This window comes from Etheostoma spectabile, chromosome 20, assembly GCF_008692095.1.
Source record: "Etheostoma spectabile isolate EspeVRDwgs_2016 chromosome 20, UIUC_Espe_1.0, whole genome shotgun sequence".
Lineage (NCBI taxonomy): Eukaryota > Metazoa > Chordata > Actinopteri > Perciformes > Percidae > Etheostoma > Etheostoma spectabile.
This window is the reverse complement of record NC_045752.1, coordinates 8,682,862-8,690,309: the sequence shown is the minus strand read 5'-3', so window position 1 is coordinate 8,690,309 and position 7,448 is coordinate 8,682,862. Positions and strand designations below refer to the sequence as shown.

Genomic DNA, 7,448 nt, shown 5'->3' with positions numbered 1-7,448 from the left:
CACACACACACACACACACACACACACACACACACACACACACACAGAGGGTATTTTCAGGTGCCCATCTCTCTGTGCTAGAAGGCAGTTTTATGTAGTTGGTGACCTTAGACTGTGGAGCAGGTGTTTAGGGTCTGATAACATCATGACAGAGAGTACAGGTGTGTCTGCATACAGACAGGAAGAATACGCTTGCACACAAATAGGCACACGCACACAGGCACCTATTGTATGCCATATTGGATGGCACAGCTCTTTGTTCACTGACCAAAAGACAGCAACGTCATACTGCAGGAAGATTATTCTAATGTTTGGATACAATGTGCATACAGCTGTAAATGAATGCAATTTATTAATACAGATATGTGTAATAAAACTAGGCAAGGCATTGATGTGCTGTGCTGACCACTCAATATTAGCCTTTATAAAACATGAATCTGTTCATTGCAGATTATTAATTAATAAACAGTGATTATTTGGATATTGTTTACTTCCTGTGAAATCCAAACCATTTACATACATGTCACTTTCACATTGTCAGATAACTATTTATGTATATTTGTATGTATTGCATGGCAGATCTTTAGATGTAGTTGAAAGTGATCAGAAATCCCTTTTTCCCCACCTCTAAAGCCGCAGAATTTGAGCATGTGTCCATCTGTGTGCAGTGGACATGCATATTTAAGAGCCTAAAGGGAAATGTCAGCTTTCATGCCGTCCAGGGGGAGACTTGTCCTCTGCACCATCATGTGGAGAGAAGCAGTACAGCAGTGACTTCATTGACATTCCTCTCATAAAGGCAGTGGCTAAACCGGCCTCAGAAAGTAATCCTTCTTTACTGAGACGTGGTAAGGGAGAGGACACAGTGTAAAGCTGATCGATTTGATCCTGACCAGGAAATTGTACATGTGCTTTAAGAGCTGTGCGGTTCGTCTGCAATGCTGCCATCCAATCCCAAACTTATACCCTGAGGATAAATGCATAAACTGTTTCTGTGTAGCATCAAACCGTGAAGAGATGTTTATAAATTCAAACTATAACGTAAAGTGCAGGATTTTTAGCCTGCGGGGTGATGTGTTGTTGATATCCAGCGAGGCTCAAGGTACAGCCTTGATAAGGTCTGATATACAGACGGAGAATGTTTTGTCTTTCCCGTTCTCATTGAGCATGACAGAGAGGATTTCAGAGAGACTGCACTGCCAGATGGGAGATTGTTCCTTCATGGGTATTGTCTGCGAAACGCCTCGGAATATGTCAGCTTTATCTGTGTTAAAACATACCAAACATTTTTGCATGCGATACTGTGGTACCAAAGCTATAGCCTCTCCCATCTGTGCCGTTGCAAACTGTATCTTGGTCCTGCAGCATCCAGTATACAAGGCAGAAATAACTCCACTGATCTGAGGAGAAGGCTGCCACTGCCAAATTTGTGATACGTAAATGTGTGAAATATTGTGATATTGAGACATGGTTCCAGATAGATTATGTTGTATCAGTGAGCTGTGTTTTATCCCTCTCCCCACTGCTCTCTCCTGCTCACCCTCTCCCTCTTTCTGTCTCTCTATCTCATTCACACACACATACACACATTGACACACATAATGCTCTATCATTTCCCTCATTCCGTGCAAGAGGTGTGAAAGGCAAATATATGCTCTCCTTCACTGTGGACATAATACTGAGGTCATGAATGGAATGTTAATGAATGTTTTACCACATACCTCTATCAGCGGACACACATACACACGCATATAGGATCACACTCATACACTAGGATTTGCCGAGCGAGTACCAACTTAGCCAAAACCATAACAATACACTATTTCAAATTTGCATTCCTCTGCGAGCGAGTGGGTGTTTTTTTTCCAGACCACGGCAGCTTGCTTTGACTTGTACGTCAAACTGCAAGAATGTGAAAAAACGAATGAGACAACAAAATTAAACTGACCAGCTAGGTAAATGGAGACAAAGAATTTCAGCCGTATTGCCAAGCCGGTCCATGGCTGAATGTGACCCGTGAACTTCAAATCCTTGTCACATTGGGAATTGTAATAGAAGAAACAAAGGGGACAGAGGGTGTGGGAAGGAGGGGCCACGGCTCGCAGATCACTAGGATGTGTTTGAGTATCTTATCGGGGCTGTCGCCAGCTCAACCTGGCTCCATTGACTTTGTGTGGGGATTAGAAAGGCCCACAGCTTCTGATTATTTGGGTGAGTGAGCGGTTCTGTGTAAACAAACATTGTGGCCGGGATTGTTCCAGTCACAACACGGCTGGTTGGCCCCTTACAAACCCAATTCGCACGCACGCACGCACGCACACACGCACGCACACACGCACGTGGCATCATGCTGCTCTTGGTGTGTCTTGATGGGTGTGGGTTGCTGTTTTAGTCACCTTTTATGGATATCAGTCGTGCTTTCTCATCAATAGTCAAGGATGCTCAATTTTAAATTCCAGTTCAGGAAAGTGATGTATACCAGTTGCTTTAGACTTTTTCAAACCTGAAATATAAAGAATACACCTCAGGATATTAAGATAGTATTTTGACTTGAATGGATATATTGTTCCTTTTTTAAAGTGCAACATGCTGAAAGATGGCCAACCAGACTGAAGCTCCTGTAACCAAAAACTGGCATCTGTACACTTGTTAAAGCCATGAAGAGTCAAGCGGAAGCATATTGGGGGTGAAGGCAATCTAGCAACTATAAGTGGAAAAAATATTATTTTATCAACAGTAAAGTACACATTATGCCAAGCAGATGGGATACAGTGCACAAAGAGAAACTTTGAAAAACATGTATTTATAAACACAAATCCTCAGTGAGACTTTTGTTTTATTTTTACCGCTACTTTTCACTGTATGTATTTTTTATTTATTTAACATAGGTAGAGTTAGAAGCACCAGTGAAGGGGCTGTGAAGTCGGCTGCTTCTTTAGATATCCATTCCAGATGCTGGCTAGACTTGGTGGAGCCGGGGCCCGCTGTACTGGGGGCTGGATTTAGTTGTCTTTTCCTCCAGGTGTGATGCCTCATGCTGATTCCCCCACATGTTCCATGGGTCTTATCCAAACACGCCAGGGCTGGTGACAGCGCCGGTAGGCCTGCCCTCCCTCCTGCCCGCGCTTCCTCTCTCTCTGCCTCCCCTGGTGGCCCACCCACCCACACTGCAACAGCATCAACCAGCCAGTCCCCTTCTCCTTACCTGTCACCAGAATTTCTGCCCTGAATGCCTGTGAGGCGCAAACCGGGAAACCTCCTTCCTTTACTCTTTTAATTCCCGCTTTCCCCACTCCTTCAGACCTCTGTCTCCTTCTGGGTTTGAACCCTTTTGACAAGAGGTTATGTTCACACCGCTGCTCCACAGGCTCTACTGCAGCCCTGGACGGGCCAGTTGTTGCTCTAGTAACTCAATCATGCTCAACGGTGATGTAGGACGTATTAAACTTGTCATATTTCAAGCCTGGTCAGTTTTAGGATGATACGCCATCAGGGAGTGTTAGGCGGTTAAAAAAAAGCAAAGTGGAGTGGAAAAAGAAAGCAGAAGCTCTGCTGTTTTGTGTATTTGTTCTCCAGCTGAATGTTCGGCGTCTGTTTCCATTAAACGTGTGGGTTGGTCTTTATCCTACAGTAAACTAGGCTAGCTAAAGGTCTTTCTTTTTACAGTTTTACTTAAAACTATGGATCAATTCTTCCATGGCAAAATAAATGTTTCCTTTTAATGTAAATGAATTCCTCCTACTCTAAGTTTTTTTTTTCCAGGGCAGGAACAGAAAGATGCAGTGGGGGGCAAAACATTATTAGCTAGCCCACACAAAATATGTTGTCTCATCGTGGCTCAAGTTGGATGCCTTCCAAGTTTGGCATAACTGAGGATAACATATTTATGGGAACAAGAAACATGTTGGCCATCGTTTCTTTGACAGGAATTTGTCTTGATTTATTAGTGTTACATGAAATACTGAGCTGATTAATTGTTTCTTGCCACTTGAAGTTCTTTATCGCTGAAAATGTTTTAATACTGATTCATTACAAGTCAATTATGGAGTTTCAAAATTAGTTAGAAGGCAGACATACATGCTGTTATTTTGAATAATGGAGTCAACTGATTAAAATGTGTCTATTTTTTCTACAGAAGCTCTGAAATGAAATAGTTCAATAATCTATTGAAGTCCCTCAAAGGCAGTATAGCATTAAGAAACCACATTATGAGTCAGATCATACAGACGTGTGTGTGTGTGTGTGTGTGTGTGTGTGTGTGTTTGTGTGTGAGAGAGAGAGAGCAGTCTTGTGTTATCATAACTTTGCTAAGATACTTTGAAACAACCCATGAGCCAAAGCAATGTAAATGATTTCCTGATGTTTAAACCATCATTGCTGTGATTAGACTCACAGGGTCAAGATTTAAGCCCATCCACTGCTTGGACTGTCTCTAGAGCTCATTACACACAGACGATGGTAACACTTAACTCTTTGCAAATGTGCACTGATAGAAAGCAACTGTGCTGTGACGTTATTTTTTTTTATTTTTTTTACAGTATAAAATAACCGTTCTCTCCTCTAACTGGATGACGGAGGACAAAATATGTGAAATACATGATGAACCTAAAGTAAACAGTCTTCTGTATCTTATCAAGTCGTTTTCTCATCAGGTTTTGTCCAATAACTCATATTATTCTAATTTCCCAATGGGGGTGATTATTTGTTGTGTCAAACTGAATTAAATGTTGGGCAACTTTTACTTAATATGATTTAGTAATAACAATTGTCAGAAAGCGGTGGTTTGGTTTGGGAGCTGTGGTTCAGCTTAAACTCTTCCTCGTGGTCAAACTTCTCCTCCCTGTCGTCAGGGTGACTTGAGGATGTGTTGTTGTTCTGCTGCACAACAAGTTAATAATGTTTAAAATAACAATTTTCTAAGTTTGAATGAAATGTGATTAACTGAGACAAAAGGATGATTGATAATTACACAGACTGATTATCTTTCGTGTGTTATACATATATATATTTTTTACATATTTCACTGTGCTGAAAATTTGAAAATTCAAATCTCTCAGAAGTTGCCTGTCAGGTTCTGAGTGCAACAAAGTTATGCTTCCATCTCTGCGTTTGCTCATCAGTGGGAACTAATAATTTCCCGGTGAGGCATCACTATCAGTGGCTCAGGACCCCCCGAGCCACTGAATGTCTCGTGACATCATTGCCAGTCATTCATTTTGTATCTTCTGCTCCAGCTGGAGCTTGATGTTGGACCTTGGTGAGGCCCCAGTGCTGGTATTAATTTCTTGGGCCTGTTAGCGTTCATCCCCTGGCAGCCCAGCACCAGCCTCAGCCCCAGCCCCAGCTCTAGTTCCATCTCCATGTAGGACTGTTACTGGAAAGCTGGCCAGTGGGATCTGGCTCTGATAATCATTTCAGGCTCGACCTGCCAGCATCTGTAGCAAAGCTCACAGAAGATGGGCTATTAGTATTCAGAGAGGACAGACGTGAAGAAAAATAAGTGATAAAAAAAAAATACCTCACGAGCTGGAATCATACATCATCACCCAAACATTGTGAAAAAAAAAACTTTTTCTGTGGTCCATTTTTCTACAATATGGCTTTATAGCTTAATACCGATATGGTCAGGCTTTTGCGGAATTTCAGTGTGGTTTCCAAGATTTTGAGCAATTTATATTTGTAAAGGGCTGTTTCCAATTGCAAACAGAATGAATAGCCGAATGATGAAGTGGAACCTTTTAGGGTTTCTACAGGAGAGAAGGCACTAAAGTTCACAAGTCATTTCATTCACCACATAAGTTCTGTGAACGTATACACTGAAGAGTACTTTTGGATAAATAAAAACATATTTGATAACCCATATGCAGTGTTCAAATGTTGGAATGAAGCCGATTTACTGCAGCCACTTTAGATTGTGTTACCATAAGACGTGGATTCTAGGCCGAACTGTGTGGGGATGTATATTCCTTTCAAACAAGTCAAGCTAATGGAAAACCAGCTTGAGCATTTGCATCTCTATGTGGTCAACAACCTTCAGTTTTTCATTTTTCACTTAAGGGGATATTTTTATAGTTGCTGTTGTCTTAATGAACCAGTTTAACGTTGGTCTCTGTCTCACTCTCCTGCTACTGACAACAGGCATGTTCTACCTTTCAAACTTAAGTGTTTCAACCGTAACTGCATACTTACCGCATCTGCTATTGATTGGTACGTGTGTTTGTGATTACAAGTTCATGTTACTTGTGATTGTGTGTTTGTGTGTGTATAGGTGGTCAGAAATTCCCACTGGATCTGGTTCAGCCAGGCCCAGGATTCCAGTGGCTTCATGGGATGCCGCACAGTTTGGTTGCCTATTAGGGAATGTTCTCTTTCTTTATGAAACCAAGATGCAGAATGATTAAATCTCATCAGACAATCATTATAACTAGGCGTACTTCGACTGGAATCTTTTCTCTTTGCTGAACATTTCTTTTGATTTTGTAAACATCCTAAAACTACTTAAAAGCAACATTAAATGTAAACCCCTGCCAAGAAAGTATCTTTAATGTTTGTAGAGGTAGCACAAAACCAAACAAAGTAAACAAGTGCATGTGTAAACAAGTGTCTTTCGCTATACAATAAGAAGTAGCGCTCATGTTATTTTTTCTTCTTTTTTTGGAATGTTTTTCATATGGGGCTATGGTCGCAAAAGACGACATGATTGATTGTTGTTTTGGTACAGAAGCCAGGGCACAGCTAATACTAGCAATGTTAACAGCAGACAAACTACTACTTTGGGCCAAACCCTAAGGCTGTGCATGTGGACTGATGATGAGACCGCATTTTCATACTTGGTGTGGTGGCTGGGACAGTATCTGTGAAAAGATTTTTTGCGTTACCTATCCTGGTTGGCACCAACCGCCGACATATTTTGCAGACTAGCTTAATCTGAATCTTTTGTAAAATCTGAAGCATTCCTGCACAACTGACATTGTGTAACCCCTTTTATCAACAATGTCTTCAACTTGCAAGGATAACGCAAGCTCGCGTTCATGTCCACCATCACTTTCGTTGCCCTCTGCTCCACTTTTGCCATCAAAGACATCAATACATTTCCCCCTACCTGAACCTGAACCAAACCAGATGGATGGGGTGCTACGCATTTTAAGGGAAACACTATTTGACGGGGAACGCTCTATGACGTAATGTTGCAACATAATAGCAAAACTCACTTGCAGAAGCAGAGCATCTTTTTGCATGATTTACATAGAAACCATACATTACATTATTTATTTTATTGAAGCTATATGTGCATGAACACTTCACCATATGAGTTGCTGACCTCCACTATAATGCCCATGAATCTCCTCCTTCCTGGACTAAGAGCTCCTGAGAGGTTTCTCCAACAAGCTGTTGTCCCTTCTGTAAACATGAGTACTGTAGAAGTGCGTGTGTGTGTGTGTGTGTGT

At 41.5% G+C, this 7,448-nt stretch overlaps 1 long non-coding RNA gene across 2 annotated transcripts in view; it reads left to right on the top strand.

Moving 5' to 3' along the window:
• LOC116670602 (uncharacterized) overlaps window positions 1-7,448 on the top strand; it is an 88,673-nt gene that overhangs the window by 79,605 nt on the left and 1,620 nt on the right. The gene's annotated exons all lie outside the window — the stretch shown is intronic.